Here is an 18,293-nt window from a genome sequence, read left to right as displayed (position 1 = left end):
ACGAACTAGTGTGTATTGATCTCCTACTGGGAGTTCTTTCAGGCACTAGTTATAAACACAGCAAAGACCGAACTCATGGCCTACCATAGAGTGCTTTGGATTCACAATATCAGATAATGACAAGAACGATAACAAATATAGGAAATGTTAGATTTATAATAATGTATTTATTAATATTATCTTGAATGCCAACATGAGGTTGCTGGAGCAGACAGATTTATCATTTTTTTTAAGATTTTATTTATTTGTTTAACAGAGAGAGAGACAGCGAGAGAGGGAACACAAGCAGGGGGAGTGGGAGAGGGAAAAGCAGGCTTCCCACAGAGCAGAGAGCCCGATGCGGGGCTTGATCCCATGACCCTGGGATCATGACCTGAGCTGAAGGCAGACGCTTAACAACTGAGCCACCCAGGCACCCTATCATTATTTATTTGTAGCAAATAATAATGTCCAGGTTCCCTTGTGCTGCAGTGTCTTCCTTCTGGTGCAATGCAGTGAGAGCCAGCTGTCACTCTACATATATGGGTTCTGTATTGTAGGTGAGTACCCCCTGGCCCCTGCCAAATGAACCTGGACATTTATACAGGAGAGAGAGGCAGCTGTCTTTCCTCCCTTTTGAGAGAGTTTCCTTGGAAAAGTAATGGGAAGGATCGTGGGTCCTCCTTTTGGAATGTATCCATGGCCCTGGGTCTCATCTCCCCTTGAAATGTAAACACATACTTCTGGAGAGATAAAGCTCTCTAGAGTTCTTGTTATTTAGTCAGTTCTAAATTACCTTGAAAGGATTGTGTTTTAGCCTCAGTTTCAAGTTTCAGTAAAATGTTCTCAGAAGACCCTAACTTTGCAGAAACAAGAATATTTTCTCCACAGCTGCTTATGGGATGGAGAGCTTGATAAGTTCCTCTAGATTCACTTGTCAGCTGTGACCTCTCTGAGGAGGTGATCAAAGCTTTGATCTGAAAGGCAAGAAGGAGCCAACATGTGAAAATCTGTGGAAAGGGAACATCTGGCACAAAGATCTTAAGGTTAGAATAAACTTGGAATGTTTCAATAACAGAAGGAAAGCCAGTGTGGCTAGAATGTAATGAGGAAAAGGAAAGAGATACAATCAGAGCAGTGCCAGGTTTCCCAGAACGTGGAAGGGATTTAGATCTTGGACTAAGGATAATGGTTTAGAAACCCCCTCGCTGCAGCAATAGATACAGCAGTTAGTAGCAGATATAGAGAAAAGTGGGTATTGTCCTTATTCGGTCATTTATTACTCCACCTTTCGATAGATGTACTGGGCGCCTACTATGTGCTGTGTGGACATGAGCAAGGTTCTGGGGACTTGTGCTTAAAAGCTTGACATGAACTCTGCCTTCCTGAAATTCAGGCTGCTGTGAGGGAGAGAAAAGATTGTGTTTGGGTTTGTAGGAGATGCTGTGGAAACAAGGAGGAGCGGCTAACCCAGGCTGCGCTGAGGCACATAAAGGAAGTCTAAGAGGTGAGGTTGTCTTCAACTGTATGTCACAGAAATTCAGTTAAAAGTGTCTTATTTATCTTCTGTTTCATGTAAGTACAGTCTGGAGGCAAACAGTGCTCTAGGGCTGTTATGGTAACAGGAGGACATTGAGGTCCAGACTTCCCCTGGTTTTCAGTATTATCATCCTTAATGCACGGCCACTCTCCTCATGGTGATGAAAAAAGAGATCGCCCTTCTAGATACCACTTTTCAATTCTAGGAAGAAAGAAACAGAAAAGGTAAAGGGTGAAAAATATGTTGCGAAGATTTGCCTATGTTTTCAGGAAGACAGTAACACTCTGAAAAGCCTGATGCTTAACTGCAGTTTATACAATATAGTCTTTCCCACAAATATATCTCAAGCCCATCCACTGGTTCGTGGGACTGTGGAAAGCTAAGTATTTTTAATCGGAAACATTACTCATTAAATTAATTTGTGTTCTATTAGAAGGGGAGATGGAGTGAATAGATATTAGCAAGGCAATTAAAAACGACCGGCATGGGGATGGTTTCTGTAGAAAGTGAGAGCTGAGACTTGGAAAAAAAAGGGAAATTCTCAGAAGGCCATTGAGAGATTTACAGGAAAGAAAAAATTCCTATCACTTAACCTTTTCTTCTCAGCTCTTTTGTTTTTAAGAGCAATGATAAGAAACAATATATAAAAGAATGTGTTCATTTTCTACAAAGTTGCTATAGAAGATCCTGTTCATATTTTAGGCAGTGCTCCTTTACAGATTCTTAAACTGTTTGATTCGTGTCCTTTGAATATTTCATAATAGCTTTATTATATCTATTCCCCTTACTTGTAATATCCCTTAAAACAGTTTAGAAGTAGGTGGAAACCATCTATTGTAGCCATAGTTAAAAATAAACAAATGTAATAATATAGTGAGTTTCAGGAAAAAAATGTGTTTGATCTTTGGAAGATTTTCTAAACCAAATATCTAGTATATTGGACCTTGTGGTCAGTCCTCATTAAACAGAATACATGACTGTTGACAAAAACAGACCCACATGTATCACTGGCTAGAATATCACCCTTGTAATAAAGGAATTATACAAATTAAAATCAATTTAAAACCATGCTAAACTATGAAAGATATTAATTTTATTCCTTCATTTCAGATTACGTGAGTATTTGTTTCCTAACCCTTCTTAATTTCTCTAGCCTACATTTCTTAAAACTTGAGGAAGGCACACCTCCCTTGAAAAGATGGAAAACTGCTTAGGATGAGTATCAGTAATCAACTCTTTCCTAGAGAATTTGATGTCTTATGGAAGTAGCAATTATAAACTGACTCTATTGAAGTTGTTTATTCCAGCAATACACATTCTTGATTTTAAGGTGAGAGTTTAAGTATGGGTCCAAGTAAAATAAATTTTCACAAATAACCTTGCATGATCATGTGGTTCAAATATGGATATTCACCATCCCATGCTTCAGAGAGGACAGGAGATGCTGGACAATACTTAGGACCAGAAATCACTACCAAGATGGCACCAGGCATGGTTTGCACAAACCTGAAAGCATTGATTGGACTTTGCACAAATTAATCTTGGGAACTTATTATATCTGTAAAAAAACCTCATTTTCCAGATGACTGATTATATTTATAAAAGCAATAGTTTTAATGTTTTCTCTCCTGTTTAATTTCAAGTTTGATAATTTGAAGAGTCCTCCATTCAGTGCGAGCTCTGTTTCCTTTTTCCTCTTGATTATATATCGATCTGATTGAACGTGAGTATGTGGAACCATTGTTTCAATGTGGCTTTTGGCATTTATAGACAGGACATTTATAGGTGCGTTACCACCTAAGGACGTTTTACTTTTTATATTCAGATAATGAGTAAATATTTGCTTGGAGTTGAGTTGAGTATTAGTATTGGACAAATACATGCATTCATTTAATTTTGTCTCTCTTACTATACAGACTATTGTTGCAATACAGTAATTTTTATCTCACATTTTGCATTTTAATTTGAAATTTAGAGCGCCACAGAAGAGTTGTTTTCAAAAAATGAAGAGATGCTCAAAAATGTATATGTGTTTTTGGGGCACCTGGGTGGCTCAGTCAGTTAAGCATCTGCCTTCAGCTCAGGTCATGATCCTGGGATCCTGGGATCAGGTCCCACATTGGGCTCCTTGTTCAGTGGGGAGTCTGCTTCTCCCTCTCCTTGACCCCCTGCTCATGCTCTCTCCCTCTGTCAAATAAATAAAATCTTTAAAAAATGTATATGTGTTTTTAATGCAACAGATTGCTAGCTACTCCAGTATTTCATACACACACACACACACACACACACACACACACACACACACACATAAATCATTATATCACTCAACTCAGTTTCTAAAGCCTGTTAGGCTCCTGACGGTACAAATGAAGTAACCTTTCAGCAACCTAACACTGGACTGCAGAAATGGTGAAATCAGGAAGCCACTTAGAGTTTAATCCCCTCTCTATTAAGAATTCTTTTGGAGAAACACAGGAGTTGCTGTTTGGCACCCACAAGTACATATGAAACCTGTTGAGTGGAAATTGGCCCAAGTACCCAAGTCCTGAATGGATTCCTTGTTCATAAAAGGCTTACTACACATGCCTGTGTTCAGAAAGAGGGTAAAGATAATGGGAAGGGGGATCAGATAAGAACACGAATATATTTCTGTCATATTTAAAAATATAATAATATTCACCTTCCAAAGTATTTATTGGGCAAAATGGGAAAAAATGGCCTAATAATTGGTTATATAAAGGTTAACAAATTTTTCAAAAATAATTTTTAAAGGACACCAGATCCTAAGAAAGAATTGTGTCTGTTTGCAAAATACTTTTTTTGTGTCCTTAATATACCCATCTATGTTCATTTTGGGGAAGAAATACACTGGCTTTCAAATAACACAAAGTGTTTGCAAAAGGTTATTTTACATCAACAGAGTATTTAAGTGTGGGGTGAAAAGATGGGAGCTGGAGGCAAATCAGATTCTGGTTCTCCAGACCCGAGCATATTTAAAAGAAATCCTTTGCCCAGCAGAATTAACAGATGGTCTAAATCCCCTTGGAGTACATGGGCTCAATTCAATACTAATTTGGGATTATTCATTCAAATGGTTTGGTCTCTTCTGAAACTTTAATAAGGTAGGTAAGAATAAACCATGACATTCAATTTGAGCATTATAATTTGTCTAATATGATTCAGAGTTATTAAGGTAGCTTTTATACTTGGAAAAAACAGTAACAACACTCCAAAATGTGCAGTGACTATGGCTGGTGTAGACCATTTCTTTAGAAAGTCAACTTACTTATACATTGATCTGACTTCACAAACTAACCTCGATGAAACAAATATGATTCTGTCCTCTGCATTTGAGGTAAAGGTGGGCAGACAGTGAATACATGGGACACCAGAATCAGACCTCCAAAAGAATCATTAGTCAGGAATAATGAGTTGACTCTATGAAGATAAAGTTTATTGTGAATAAATGAAAGTTTTTTCATTTTGGGTGCAAATAAAAACTGAAAAGAAAAACATCTGTAACGTTGTTAGGTAGGGAAGATGGAATTTATAAGAAAAGATATAACATTAGCTTGCTGTATTAGGTTCTACAAAGAAACAGGACCGATAGCATACAACTCTTTCCCTTTGCCTCTCCCTCTCCTTCTATCTTTATCATCTCTACCATCTCAGCTCTTTCTCTGTCATCTCTATCTCTATATGTACTCTCATGATTATATTCAATGGTGACTACATGGAGAGAAGTTAGATACATTTTTTTAAATGATGATGATGGAGAAAAATTGATTAATATGGTACCATTCATGAAGAAATTTCAGAGAGTGAATACTTTCACATATGCATTGCATTTTCATCCATAAACTACGTTTCTATAGAGCAGAGCCATAGGTTTGAAAAACTAGGTAACATTTTTTTCTTCATCTCTATTCTCTGTTTTGTTAGGATAATGCTCCTGAATACCTTCCTGATGTGTCAAAAAGTAACTGTGATGTTATGACCTGTCTGCTTTGACGTGACTATGGTAAAACTAATATCAAGATGGTAATTTGGACTTACTATTTTCCCCTTCAAGATGTGGTACTTTATTATATGATAAAAATACATAAATTAAACTGTAATGTTGGACCTCATGGTTAGTTAGTATAATGAATGTATAAACGGGTGCATGGAATTCATTCTGTGACTCAAGAAAATGTCACTACCAGCTAATTGGGCAGTACTGTCTAAAAAGAAAAAGATCTTAGCAGGAAACTATCTCATTTTTTTCTAATAAGAAAATACCATTGACTTTTTATTCTAGACATGGTGGCAAATTCGTAGCTCAAAGTTGTAATCCAGTCCAAATATGGAAAAATGATTTAAAAACATGAGGCAGCATATAAAAGTTGAGTAGTTACAAATAAAATTCTTGATCTGTTCTTTTCTTGGAAAATTCGAATTCCCCACATTTTGCCTAATGTATTCCTGGATGGCAACAGTCTTCTGAAAAAGTGTTAACCATTGTTGTCTTTGGGCAAGCTTTGTGCTCTCTGGTTGGTTCCTTCCTGCCACTAATTCAATGTGCCCTATGCCCGTTCGCCAGGAGGCTCACATCACTTATTTAAATTACCTTCCAGCCTTTGTAGTCCTTGAAGTTTGTTTCCTGTTCTATAAAAGAGGTGCTGCCCAATTTAACCACCAAGCTCAGGACAAATCCCCACCATTCTGGAACATGTATTGAAACTACGGTGGTATCCTATGTTTCTGGCTTAGAAATTTCTTAGAAGTTTTGGTTTTAAAAGGAATGGGCCTGCCTTATTATGACAATAGAGATATGATTAGAACAGTTTTTCCTACCATTATCCAGTTTGTGGCTTTCAACAAAGATTTGCTGGAAATACAGACCACAATTTCAGTGCTTTTATTGGCAAATAGGGCTGTATTGGTGAACTGATACAGTAATTGCACTTTTATAGCCCTCAGCACTCCAATTTACAATTATTTTAAATTTAATGCTTTTGATTAGGTGTTTCCAGAAATGAGAGTGCTTAAGTAATCCAAGAAACAAGGAAATGCCTTATAAATGTAGGGATGATTTAAAAGCTTTCTTAAAGGTATTCAATATCAGATACCTAGTAAAGCTAGTTCCTGGAATTGATCATCTGTAAATAAATAACTAGCAAGAAATTATAGTACCATAAATACTGTAATCACCATGAATTCTTCGTTGACAGCATCTAGAATATATCAGTAAATCTTTCATGCAAGGGGAGTTTCTAGAAATACCTGAAAAAACAAACAGAGGCTTTAAGTATCATGTGATATAAGAGTGGCAATCTATCAGTGTTTCTAGTGATGGTCTTAAAGTAATAAATTCAACATTCCTTTAATAACATTTTCCCCTTTTGTGGTGCAACAATGCCTACAATAGAATAAAACTTTAGCCTTATTGCCCCTTGCTACCTTATCAACTAACAATTTATGCTGATCAAGAAGTAAGGCTAATTTATTCAGGTTTTAGACTCTTGAGATTAGAAATATTTGGTTAAATTACTTGTTGAGCTGGGAAATCAATTGCACTTATGTGTAAAGCTTGCTTGGGCCCTCTTTCAACTGCGGCTAAATCTGCTTTTATAATTTGTCTACAATACTGTGTGGACTGAAATCTCATTAGGACATAGAGCCAATTTATTTGTGTATAGAGTACATGGGCTACAAGTGATTTTGTTAAGTACCTGAAAAACGGCTCTCCTACAACCCAGCTCTGTAGTAAGAACCCCGTTTCTATGACACGCCCACACGACAGCAGAAAATGAAAAGTAAAGTAAATTGGGGAGAATCTATGATACCAAAAACTATTTTCTGCCTGCTGGATTAATTGGTTATATCAAAGTAAAAAATTGACACATATATATTTTATGAGTTCCTTTACATCATTGCATTTGGGTCCTTTTCATTTTTTTTTAATTTTTTTATTATGTTCAGTTAGCCAACATATAGTACATCATTAGTTTTTGATGTAGTGTTCAATGATTTGTTAGTTGCGTATAACACCCAGTGCTCATCACAACACTTGCCCTTCTTAATATCCATCACCTGGTGGTGGGTATTAAGGAGTTTGGGTCCATTTTAAAACAAACAGGAACTCGAGGCACCTGGGTGGCTCAGTCGGTTAAGCGTCTGCTTTCGCCCTGGGCTCAGGTCATGATCCCAGGGTCGTGGGATGGAGCCCCATGTGGGGCCGTCTGCTCAGGGGGAAGCCTGCTTCTCCGTTTCCCTCTGCCTGCTGTTCCATCTGCTTGTGCTCTCTCTCTCTCTCCCCCACCCCTGTCAAATAAATAAATAAAATTAAAAATCTCAAACAGGAATTCTGAAAGTGAGGCTAAACATTCACATGGTACACACTTGATCAAGCATAGAGGTTAAGAGGTACAAAGTTCTTATGTTTATTTTATAGTATAGTTCTTTAGTGTGAAGCTAAAACTTTGTTTTAATAGAAAACTACAGTAAAACTAGTCTTCTTTATTTACCTTTTCCTTTAATTCTGAAAGAAATATATTTCCCCACTTACAAGATATAAGAAAGAGTTATAGACATTTTCTATAATCCTGTACTGTCTTTCTTTCTTCATTCATTTATTCAAAATATATCATAGAATGCCACTGGCATACTAGGCATTCTCCTGGTGCTAGGCAAGCATTAGGGAACAGGAGAACCCCCAGGAGGGACTACATTCAGGCAGGCGTCTGGAGCGAGAAGACCTAGGAATAAGTAAATTATGGAGTATGCTATAAAGTGGTAAGTACTTTACAACTGGATGAGATTGAATCATCCAGAAGCAAACCTACATATTGAGGTGAAAAGGGCAAAGACTGAGCCCTGGGGCAGTTCCATCCCTGAGAGATAACTTTGTGAGAAGACAATGGAAATTAACCTTTGTCTCTTACCCCTTACACAGACAGCTGATGAATGTCCATTTCACCTTTCTAAGTTTGACTCAAATAACAGAAAGACAAAGTCTTGCCTTTATGTTTCATAGTGGAAAGATACTTACATGGAATGATGGAAAGGATGTAACTCTCCTGTAACAAAAGCCTAACGTACTGACTTATTATCACTATGTTTTAGTATAGCTCCATGCAACAAGGAGGGCTTTTTACTTTCATTTTCTAGCTGGAGCCATTCAGTCACTGAGAGTTTAATTCTATGATTTTTAAAGGAAGCCGGTTGTGAGCCATGTAGTTTGAGGAAACGGTTACTGGTCAGGGTGTCTTTGAGGTCTAAATTCAGCCTTCTTAAGGAACTAAAGGGCATTCATTGGTCACCTTTCCTCTGATTGTGAAACATAAAGTAAATCCTTTTTTCGGACAGGATAACTGCTCAGATTTCCACTTCAGGTGCTATCAAATACTGATGAATATTTTATATAGCTAAAATTATTCCTTGATACAAGCATATGCTGCAGGTACAACTAATCAAATATTCAGCCAAGTCATATAGCTTGTAAGACAAGAAATCCCTTAATAAAGGGCTCAGAATGTTCAGAAAACTGATAAAATTTTCTCTTAGAAGTTAGTGGAATGTATGACATTACTGTTCACTACATTTTAATGGTAAAATAGTAACAAATAATGTCAGTTACTTTATCTCAACTATTTTATCTTTTCCTTGCTGAAAGCCTCTAATGGAATTACTGTCTTTTTAGCTAACCAACTTACAGAGAATGTGGGTAGTGGTTTCAATATTTATGAAATGTTCATTTTTCTCATAGGATAGAGGCTACTGATTTTTTTTCTGTAAATGACAGAATTTATTAATTGATGCTTGAACCTGTTGCGTTTTCATTTTTACTTTCAAAATGGTAAAGAACATGACAGACATGTATTCAAAGTAAAACCTGAAACATCGCTTGAAAACATCTAGCTCAAAAGCTTCATTATAGAATAAAACAGCCTCCAGAGAATGAAGAAAAGCTGCAGTTCCTGTCAACATAATTAGGAAGACCTACAAGAGATTTCCTGGAACCATTTTTATGTTTTTAAAAGAGTTCTTAACCAAAAAAAAAAAAAAAATCATATTAATGGTATTCAAAAAATTGGTAGATGCATGTATTGCATATTTACTCATGAGGAGAATGGTGTTTTAAGTTTATGGAGCTGACACTTCTCTGAAAAACATGAACCTGGATTTGTTTGGTCTAGAAAGCACCAACTCTCTCTCAACACTAAACAAGACATAGAAGGCAATGTGAATAGCCTCCAGCTATTATTTTTTTAGTGGTTACATTAGCTTTAAGTTCACTTACCATTTAGGGAGAGAATTTGGTTCAGGGAATGGACTAGAAATCTTAAAAGGCTGAACTCTTAGATTTTAATCTCAGTTCACAGTAGCCATAGGCAACTTGCCTCTGTACAGAAGCAATTGAGAACGTAAATGTTGTTAAAGTATCTTGAGCCAATTGAATAAAATAAAATTTTATAAAGATATATGCTAGGGTATTACTGATAAAGCAATGTGCTTTTTCAGGACAGCCATTATTATAACAGCTGGTGGAGCGATATAAATCTGCACAGTGGGCTTCAATCTGCCACATGGTCATCCCTAAGCACAGTAGTGCATAAAGTAAAGCTTTACTTTGGTCAAAATATCCTGAAAAGTTTTCCATGGCACCTGAATCCCAGCTTCCCACTTTCCTCCCCAATGAGAAATCATAATGGTTGCTGGGGTGGAAGGCTTAGATGACGTCCAGCTGGGTCCAAAGTCTCCAGAGGCTGGTGGGGCGTGTAAACAAAAGCAGAGGCTAGGAAGAGGGTTCAGTGTCTACCTCCTTTACAATTGGGTCCTGTTGGGTTTTTTGCTTTGACAGCCTCTTAGTCATTATGATCCCAATCCAACCATTTTTCGCGATGATATTCCATATCCCATTTTCATCGCTACATGAAATGGAGTATTGAAAGGGCCAGGCATCTTTCACAAAGCATAACAGCACATTGATAACTGTGCACATTGACTCCCAACCCAACCTCAGGCCTTGTTTCTTACTTGATGATCTGTTTTTTCTGGACCAGCAGGCTTTCCCTCACCAGGCTGACGATGGCTCGCTTCACACATGCCACTCAAGACTTCTGTGCAGTATAAAATAGAAGATCAAAAGCAGGTAGGAGAAAAAGAATAAGGGAATGAAATGAAAACTGAAAGAGATGTAGTTGGAAGGAAACAAAGGTCTATAAAAGACGAGCTCAAGTTTCATGTTGGTGATGATTAGTCTTGAAAAACCTTCTGAGACTGTGGAAGCATTTGCTTGTCGAAAATCCAGTTTTTTCCCCCCTCCCTCTCTCTTTTTTAAAAGGCTTTTCATAATGAGCAACTCTTCTCTCATTTGAAGGGTTGAATCTTTTCTGAAAAAGTTTGGTAAGGCCAGGCATTTGAACACTCAGTCACATGCAGTGGAACCAGACACATGGAGGACAGCTGACTCCACAGAACCAGGGACTTGGGTAAGTGCCCAGCACTGAAGCCACCTAACGGGACTGCAAATGTTACCTTTTTAGTAAGCAAGGAAAACTCATTTTAATTTAATCCTTTCTTTTATGTCATAAAGCAAACTCCAGTAAAATCCTTCTGGTGGTGTGGTTCCAGTGATGGGTAAGGGTTGGGCTGGGGAGTATCTTAATATTGCAAAACGGAACGAAAAACATCTTCCCATATTTGAGTGCAGAAAGGTATAAAGAAAAATTTATTTTGTGAACTGCAGTCTCATCCCAAACATTTGGGTTGGATTTGGACAAAGGACTTACTCTTTCGGCAGCTTCTTCGCTTTCGAAGTTAGAGCCTGAGGTCAAGAGTTGTACGAGATTTGCTACACCATTGTATTTGAGCCTGGAGCTGCAACCGCAGTGCACTCCCAGTCGCTACAGCCTGCAGCTGTTCCATTAATGAGATATCTTATCAGGATTCCGTCTCACCAGAAACTCTGGTTGAATATGCGTGGCATCATCTCTAACTACAAAGATGATCTGATAATTGAAAATAATTACGGTTTGATTTTCTTTTAAATGAAAATAATTTTAATAATGAGTCTAGTATCGTTAGACTCGACATGGAATCTCATGTAACCTGGGAGGAAACATGGGTGATTTCCATTTCTTGCGTGACCTCTAACTCTCCTTCCATTCCAAGATTGCCTTCGGTAAAACCAGTTGTTTTGATGTTAAGGAGAAGACCTCACTTCTTAGGTTTATTTATTTGAAATAATAATCTTTTGGTTCTCAGGAGTATGACATTATTTGTTTTGGTGCTGTGAACTGGCTTCTTACGATTCATTTTAGGGGCCAAAGAAAAACAATTCTAAACTGTCAGTTTAAATAACTTTGGTAGCAACAGCAAAGGGGTTGAATTTAGTTAAAAACCTAATATTTCTTTTAATACATAATAGAATATTTCTTTATTATTTCATTTTTTAGTCACTAGCTTTATCTTATGAGACACATATCAGAGCTATTATTTGAACATTACTCCTAATTATACATTTTTTAATGTACCTAAGTGATTTTTTATTTTTCTTTAAAGACTATTACAATACTTGGCTAAATATAAAAATCTATAAATACGCTGTATGTACTTTCATTTTAGAGATTTTCAGCAATGTCCTCAAAATAAAATATAGTAATTTTTATTGTTAATAGCCACACAATATGATAACAAGATCACACTAGATATTGCAACAAATTCCACATTCCCTTCAAGACATTTAAAGCTTTTTCTCCCTTTTTAAGAAGGCCTACGATAATGATCCAGAGAATAAACAAAAAAAATCAGATTTTTCTGCTAGGAAATCTTATTTCAAAGGTAACTTTTGAACCATAAGCAGATGCTCAGACTATAATCTATTTAGTTATGACATCAAACAGTGAATTACTGAAGATTTATGTTTTTGTAGCTTTTTTAATAGCTTGGATACCATTAAGATCATTAGTAGAGGATGATAATCTTTTGTATCATTTAAATACCTATTAGCAATGTTTGCTTGCAAGGAATTCAATTTTTTGGTTAATTTACCAAATTTGTACTTTTTTTCCTTCTGTATTCAAGCTGGAATATAAACTGGGTCAAGACTATAAATTTAGCTTGATCCGATTTGCTGTGTTTTGTCTGCGTTATAAAATGGTATAACTGGAAACCAGGCATAACAGCTTTACCAAGAAACGATAAAGTAAACATTAGTCTGAGTTTCATAGATTCAGAGTGATTGCTGATTGTTACTAGGTATCTAAATTGGTTTTAAGCCGGGAATTATAGGAATTCCAAGCTCTCTCAAGATCGCGGTGATGTGGTAAAGAAAGGTACACCTCAAAAAAGTAAATGATCGATTTGACCAATTCAAGAATACTTTCCCAAATATTGGATGAACATCATGGTAAGTATTTTATTGCTAATGACCAATGTTTCAGATTAGCTGAAAGAAATCTCCTAAGAATATATTGGGTCCCATCCCCCAGATTTATATATTATTTTATGTAGAGTCATATACTAATTGTTTAAAGCGAGGTTGGCAAACTTTTCTGTAAAGGCCCACAAAGTAAATATTTTTAGTCTTTGTGGGTCTTTGTCATGACTACTTAAAGCTGTCATTGTAGCTCAAAAGCAGCCATAGAAATAAGTACATAAATGAGTGTGGCCATGTTCCAATAACATTTCATTTATAGATACTGAAATATGAATTTCATATAATTTTCCCTTTTCATGAAATGTTATTCTTTTTTTAAAAAAATTTTTCAACCATTAAAAAATGTGAAAGCTGCCTTTGCTCATGGTCCATACAAAAACAGGTGTTGGATAGGATTAAGCCTGCAGGCCATAGTTCACTGACCCCTAGTTTAAAGTATTAGTTTTCTAGGGGCGCCTGGGTGGTGCAGTAGTTAAGCGTCTGCCTTCGGCTCAGGGCGTGATCCCGGCATTCTGGGATCGAGCCCCACATCAGGCTCCTCCGCCGGGAGCCTCCTTCTTCCTCTCCCACTCCCCCTGCTTGTGTTCCCTCTCTCACTGGCTCTCTCTCTCTCTGTCAAATAAAAAAATAAAAATAAAAAAAATTAAAGTATTAGTTTTCTAGAACTCACAATAAGATATACTAATACATGAAGAAATATTAAAAAACCAAAATTACATGCTTGGGTTTTTATTGATTTTTAAAACATAATAAGAGCATTTAGAAAATATTATAGTGCCTAAATTTAAAGAAAAATAAAAAGGTGCTAAGTCTTAAGAACAGCAAAGTTAAAATTGGATTAATATGACAGTTTTGTTTTTCTATTGCTATATATGTGAAAGATTCCAATGCTAAATACAGAAGGCATTTTTTAGTTTGTTAAAAGGTAGTTGAGGTTAAATGAAAATGTCAATGGCTTTGTTTGTAAAGTTCAGATTCTCTGTAAAATGAAGATAACTTGAAATTTTCACTAAGACTATAGTCATTTAATATGAAACTGCATCATTAGAAAGAGTAAGAAAAAATGAAGACTGCTTAGTGTCCTTTGTTAGAATTTAAAGTATATTTGCTCAAATATGCTTAACTAATAAATAACCAGAACTCATATAACTACACTGTCTCTCAGTTGAACACACCATCATTAAACCACTGAATATAAACCTTCCGTAAGTTACGTGAATTGTACTTTCAAATTAAACCATTTTTTAGATAAGATATAATTTGAAATTGGAAAGAACTTTTGGCTAACTTTCTTTTTCAAATGTAATTTATCATAATTTGGATATAAGAAGTTAAAATAATTGAATAATGAAAAAATACTAATCTTTTAAGATTTAAAATCATTACTATAGAATATATACATTTTAAAAACTTATGTGTATTTGTATATAATGTGCATTTGTGCTCATATATTTGAATTCTGGCACAGCAATTCTATTTAGAAATTTATTTTGAATAAGTATTTAAAATTAAACTAATATATCTGGTTTCTAAATTTTCCTTGCTTTGTCACTTCTATCATAGAAATGTGTGCCATCAATATTAATGGAATGAGAAGGAGACTTAGCAAGGGATTGTATTAAGTTTGATGTTTTTTAGTTTATAAAAATTGAAAAAAATTATTTACAAGGCATAAAAAGTGCTAGCTGAACATTTTTTTAAGAAGTGAAGCAATTACTTAAAGCTATTTAGAGAACATGAAAAGTACAAACATTTTTTAAAAACTTGAATCAATTAACTAATTCAAGCAATTTTTAATCCAAGAGTTTTATATGCGTATAGATGTAATCTTAGATCCCAATTTCATTTTCTTTTGTATTAAAATCATATAAAAATGAACATAAATTACTTCTAGGGATGGGCGGGTTGGTTTAAGGATTTTAATTTAATTAATGTTTTGTTGAAATTGAAAATTTAATTTCATTACTGATAGACTCTATAAAAAGTAAAGCATTATCCTATCAGGACTAGAAGTTAATATCTTTGATTTTCTACATTTTGGTAGTATGGCATTGTTCCTTTTATAACAAGATAATAATTCATTTAACAAACATTTCTTGAGAATCTGTAATGGACCTGGCACTTTGCTAGATCCTACATATAAAGGTGAACGTAATACTCTTGCTTTTGTGAAGCTTACAGGTTTTCTACGGGAGAACACAAAGATGTACATATACGTCAACTGGGGTGATTTTGAACCCTCTCCCACCAGACATGTAGTAGTGCCTGGAAATATTTTGGGGTGTCATGACTTGAGTGGGAGTACTCTTGGTATTTAGTGAAGCCAAGGATACTGTTTCATCTGCTACAATGATGTTAAGACATCCTGTAACAGTTTAGTCTAAAATGTCAATAGTGCTGATGCTGATAAACCTTTATCTCAATGTAGCAAATTTTTAGAACTGCTATTATAGAATGGTGCAACACTCTGGTGGAAGTAGAATAGGACGTGGTCAGTTCTACAAGCAGGAAGTGTTGTCTTGATAAAGGAATACCTGAAAGGAGCTAGCTATGTGTGAGCTGGCTCTTGAAGGGCTGAATGGAGATATGTTCCTAATAAAAGGGGGTGGAGTTGGGAAGAGGAACTTTCCAGACTGAGGCAGCAAAATGAGCAAAGGAATGAATGTGTGAAATAACTTCTCATCTTTGGGAACCTAAGTGTAGAGTGGGTAGAATGGGCATGGGAGTAGAGAGATTTGAGGTTGGGCAGGTAAATAGAAATCTTATCTCAGGAACTTTTTCTTTTTTTTTGTTTTGTTCTGCTACATCATAGAGTTGGGTTTTCTTCTGAAAGGTGTTGAAGGTGATGAAGGGTTTCAATTCAGGACATGACGTGATCAGGCAGTCTATTTGTAGGATTCATCAGCTGTGGTGTCAAATGTCATGGTTTTTTAAGGAAACGCAAAATCCTACATCATTTGATCAGAGAAAAGCCACAGGAAGAAAAAGCCTCTCAGTGGGAAAAAAGGATCCCTACCTCTTCCCGTAAATGTTTTGCTTCTGATTCTATACCCTTTACTTTATTGGTCAGAACTGTATCAAAGCAATAAAAACTCAACCTTACTTTGATTTCTATAGTTTCATAAATGTATTATGTTTCTAATTGGCTGACTCTAACTGGCCTAAGCTGCCATGTTGTGGCATTTGGTATATCGTCCTTTCTTAGAAGTTCTGTTTTCAGATTTCTCTTATGGAACCATGACAAATTTTTAAAAATCTGCTACGGTGAGAGCTGTAAATTGTGTTAAGACTGATGAATTACAGACCTGTAACCCTGAAACAAATAATACATTATATGTTAATGAAAAATAAAAAAAATTTGGGGCGCCTGGGTGACTCAGCCATTAAGCATCTGCCTTCGGCTCAGGTCATGATCCCAGGGTCCTGGGATCAAGCGCCACATCGGGCTCCCTGCTCCATGGGAAGCCTGCTTCTCCCTCTCACACTCCCCTTGCTTGTGTTCCCTCTCTTGCTGTCTCTGTCAGATGAATAAATAAAATCTTAAAAAAAAATAATTAAAAAATAAAATAAATATGCTAAAAAAAAAAACCCTGCTCACCAATAAAAAAGACAGCTAGAAAGGAAATCTCAGCTATGGCAAAACTTTGTTCTTTTATTTCAATGATTCTCAACCCTGGATGCCCAGTAGAATCACTGAGGGAAGAGGGCACCTGGCTGGCTCAGTCAGTTAAGCATCTGACTCTTGGTTTCAGCTCAGGTTGCTATCTCAGGGTTCTGGGATAGAGTACCACGTTGGACTCTTTGTTAGGCTCTATCGTCGGGCTCCATGTTCAGCGGGGAGTCTGCTTGAGGATTCCCTCCCTCTCTTTCTGCCCCTCCCCCGTTCATGCTCACTCTCTTACTCTCTTCCCTTCTCTCTCGAATTAGTAAATAAATCTTAAAAAAGAAAAAAAAAGAATTACTGAGGGGAGAGATTTGGGTATCTGTATTTCTTAAAACTCCTTAGTTTAACTCAGGGAACTCTGCTTTGAATACAAAACATTAACCTCACATTTTTTATTTGGGTTGTCAATGATTTCTTTTTAGTTTTTCTCCAGTAAATATATCTTCTTATTTCTATTAAAAATGAAAATGAATTTTAATTTTTTTGAGCATATACCAACTTTTAAAAGGTGACTTTCTGACAGTGTTACAGAGCAAGGGGAAACAAGTCTATGATTTCTTACATAAAAACTCACAGTTTGGATGAGTCTCACTATCTAGAGAGAAAACTAGAGATTTGAACATGGAGTTTCGAACAGGGATATGCATATTTTCCAACAGTCTTATTTTGCGCTGCCTAGCTCTCTGATTGGTTGGTTAATGTGGCTAAAAAGCATGGTGCAATGAAAGCAAGGCTAGGAGTTTGATCTTCCTATAACCCATTCTCTGTCCTTTAGCTATAGATCATACATCTCACCCTAGACAGCCGCCTTAAAAGTGTGGGTTTTCTTGCTAAAGTGCTGCAGGAGACTGTATTGTGTTCCTGCGATCGTACCGACAGGTCTCATCTCTGTGAGAAGAAACTAAAAATGCCAGTCCTAATCCTTTGTTAACTCAACAAAATAGTTATTAATTACCTGCTCTGTGTAAGGGGATGACATTTTTTTTCATCTGTCAGGAAACAGAAAGGAAGAGAAGGTACAGTTTTGATTCCCTGTGGATTGCTTATAATATCACACCAGTGAGCAAAGGAGAAAACATTATCATTACAAATTGTCTTCTCTCCAGCTTCTTGAATATTTTCTTTTGCATTTCTTTTCTCTGCCATTAAAACGTTCCCTTTGTGGAAAAATTTTCTCTTAATTTCCTTCCTAATTTTCTCCTTCGATTCACAAACTTCCTTAAGTAAATATCTATTGCCTCCATTTCCTTAATATATACTTAAAACAAACATCCTCCTAAGATATAAACAAGTAAATAATCAATCACAGTCTATAAGCCTACTTTGATTCCTTACTTATAGCATGGGAAATACAGTTTTTCTCAGCATTGTTCTGTGGGTAGCTCAGTCTGGGAATGCTATTTTCCTTTTGCTTGCTTCTTCTGTGAGGCCAATCAAAACATGTTTGTGGATAGGGACCTTCAGCCCATGGGCACCCTGTTGCTACCTTGTTCTAAACCAGTGGTTTCAAACTTTCCAGTATGACTCATAGTCAGATATTTTACATTGTAATCTAATATACGCTCACCCAAACACACACACATACTACATACACGTTTTACAAAAATATGTCATTTTACTCTATCTATTCTATTCTATTCTATTCTATTCTATTCTATTCTATTCCATCCCATACTATCCCATCC

At 36.2% G+C, this 18,293-nt stretch overlaps 1 protein-coding gene across 10 annotated transcripts in view; it reads left to right on the top strand.

Moving 5' to 3' along the window:
• The window catches only part of ZPLD1 (zona pellucida like domain containing 1), a 325,851-nt gene that overhangs the window by 253,511 nt on the left and 54,047 nt on the right, over window positions 1-18,293 (top strand). For 4 of the 10 annotated variants that reach the window (XM_087861649.1, XM_087861652.1, XM_087861650.1 and 1 more), the window contains 3 exons: window positions 5,462-5,560; window positions 10,567-10,655; window positions 10,884-10,995. The exons of 2 other annotated variants lie outside the window; for them this stretch is intronic. The gene's annotated coding sequence lies outside the window, so the exon portion shown is untranslated. The remainder of the gene's footprint in view (window positions 1-5,461; window positions 5,561-10,566; window positions 10,656-10,883; window positions 10,996-18,293) is intronic. 4 more of the 10 variants (XM_045785290.2, XM_045785288.2, XM_087861648.1 and 1 more) reach the window with 3 other exon arrangements.

This window comes from Ursus americanus, chromosome 4 (genome assembly GCF_024610735.1).
Source record: "Ursus americanus isolate L20-20 chromosome 4, mUrsAme1.1.p, whole genome shotgun sequence".
Classification (NCBI taxonomy): Eukaryota; Metazoa; Chordata; class Mammalia; order Carnivora; family Ursidae; genus Ursus; species Ursus americanus.
Note: the sequence above shows the minus strand (reverse complement) of the source record. Positions and strands in the feature narration are given on the sequence as shown.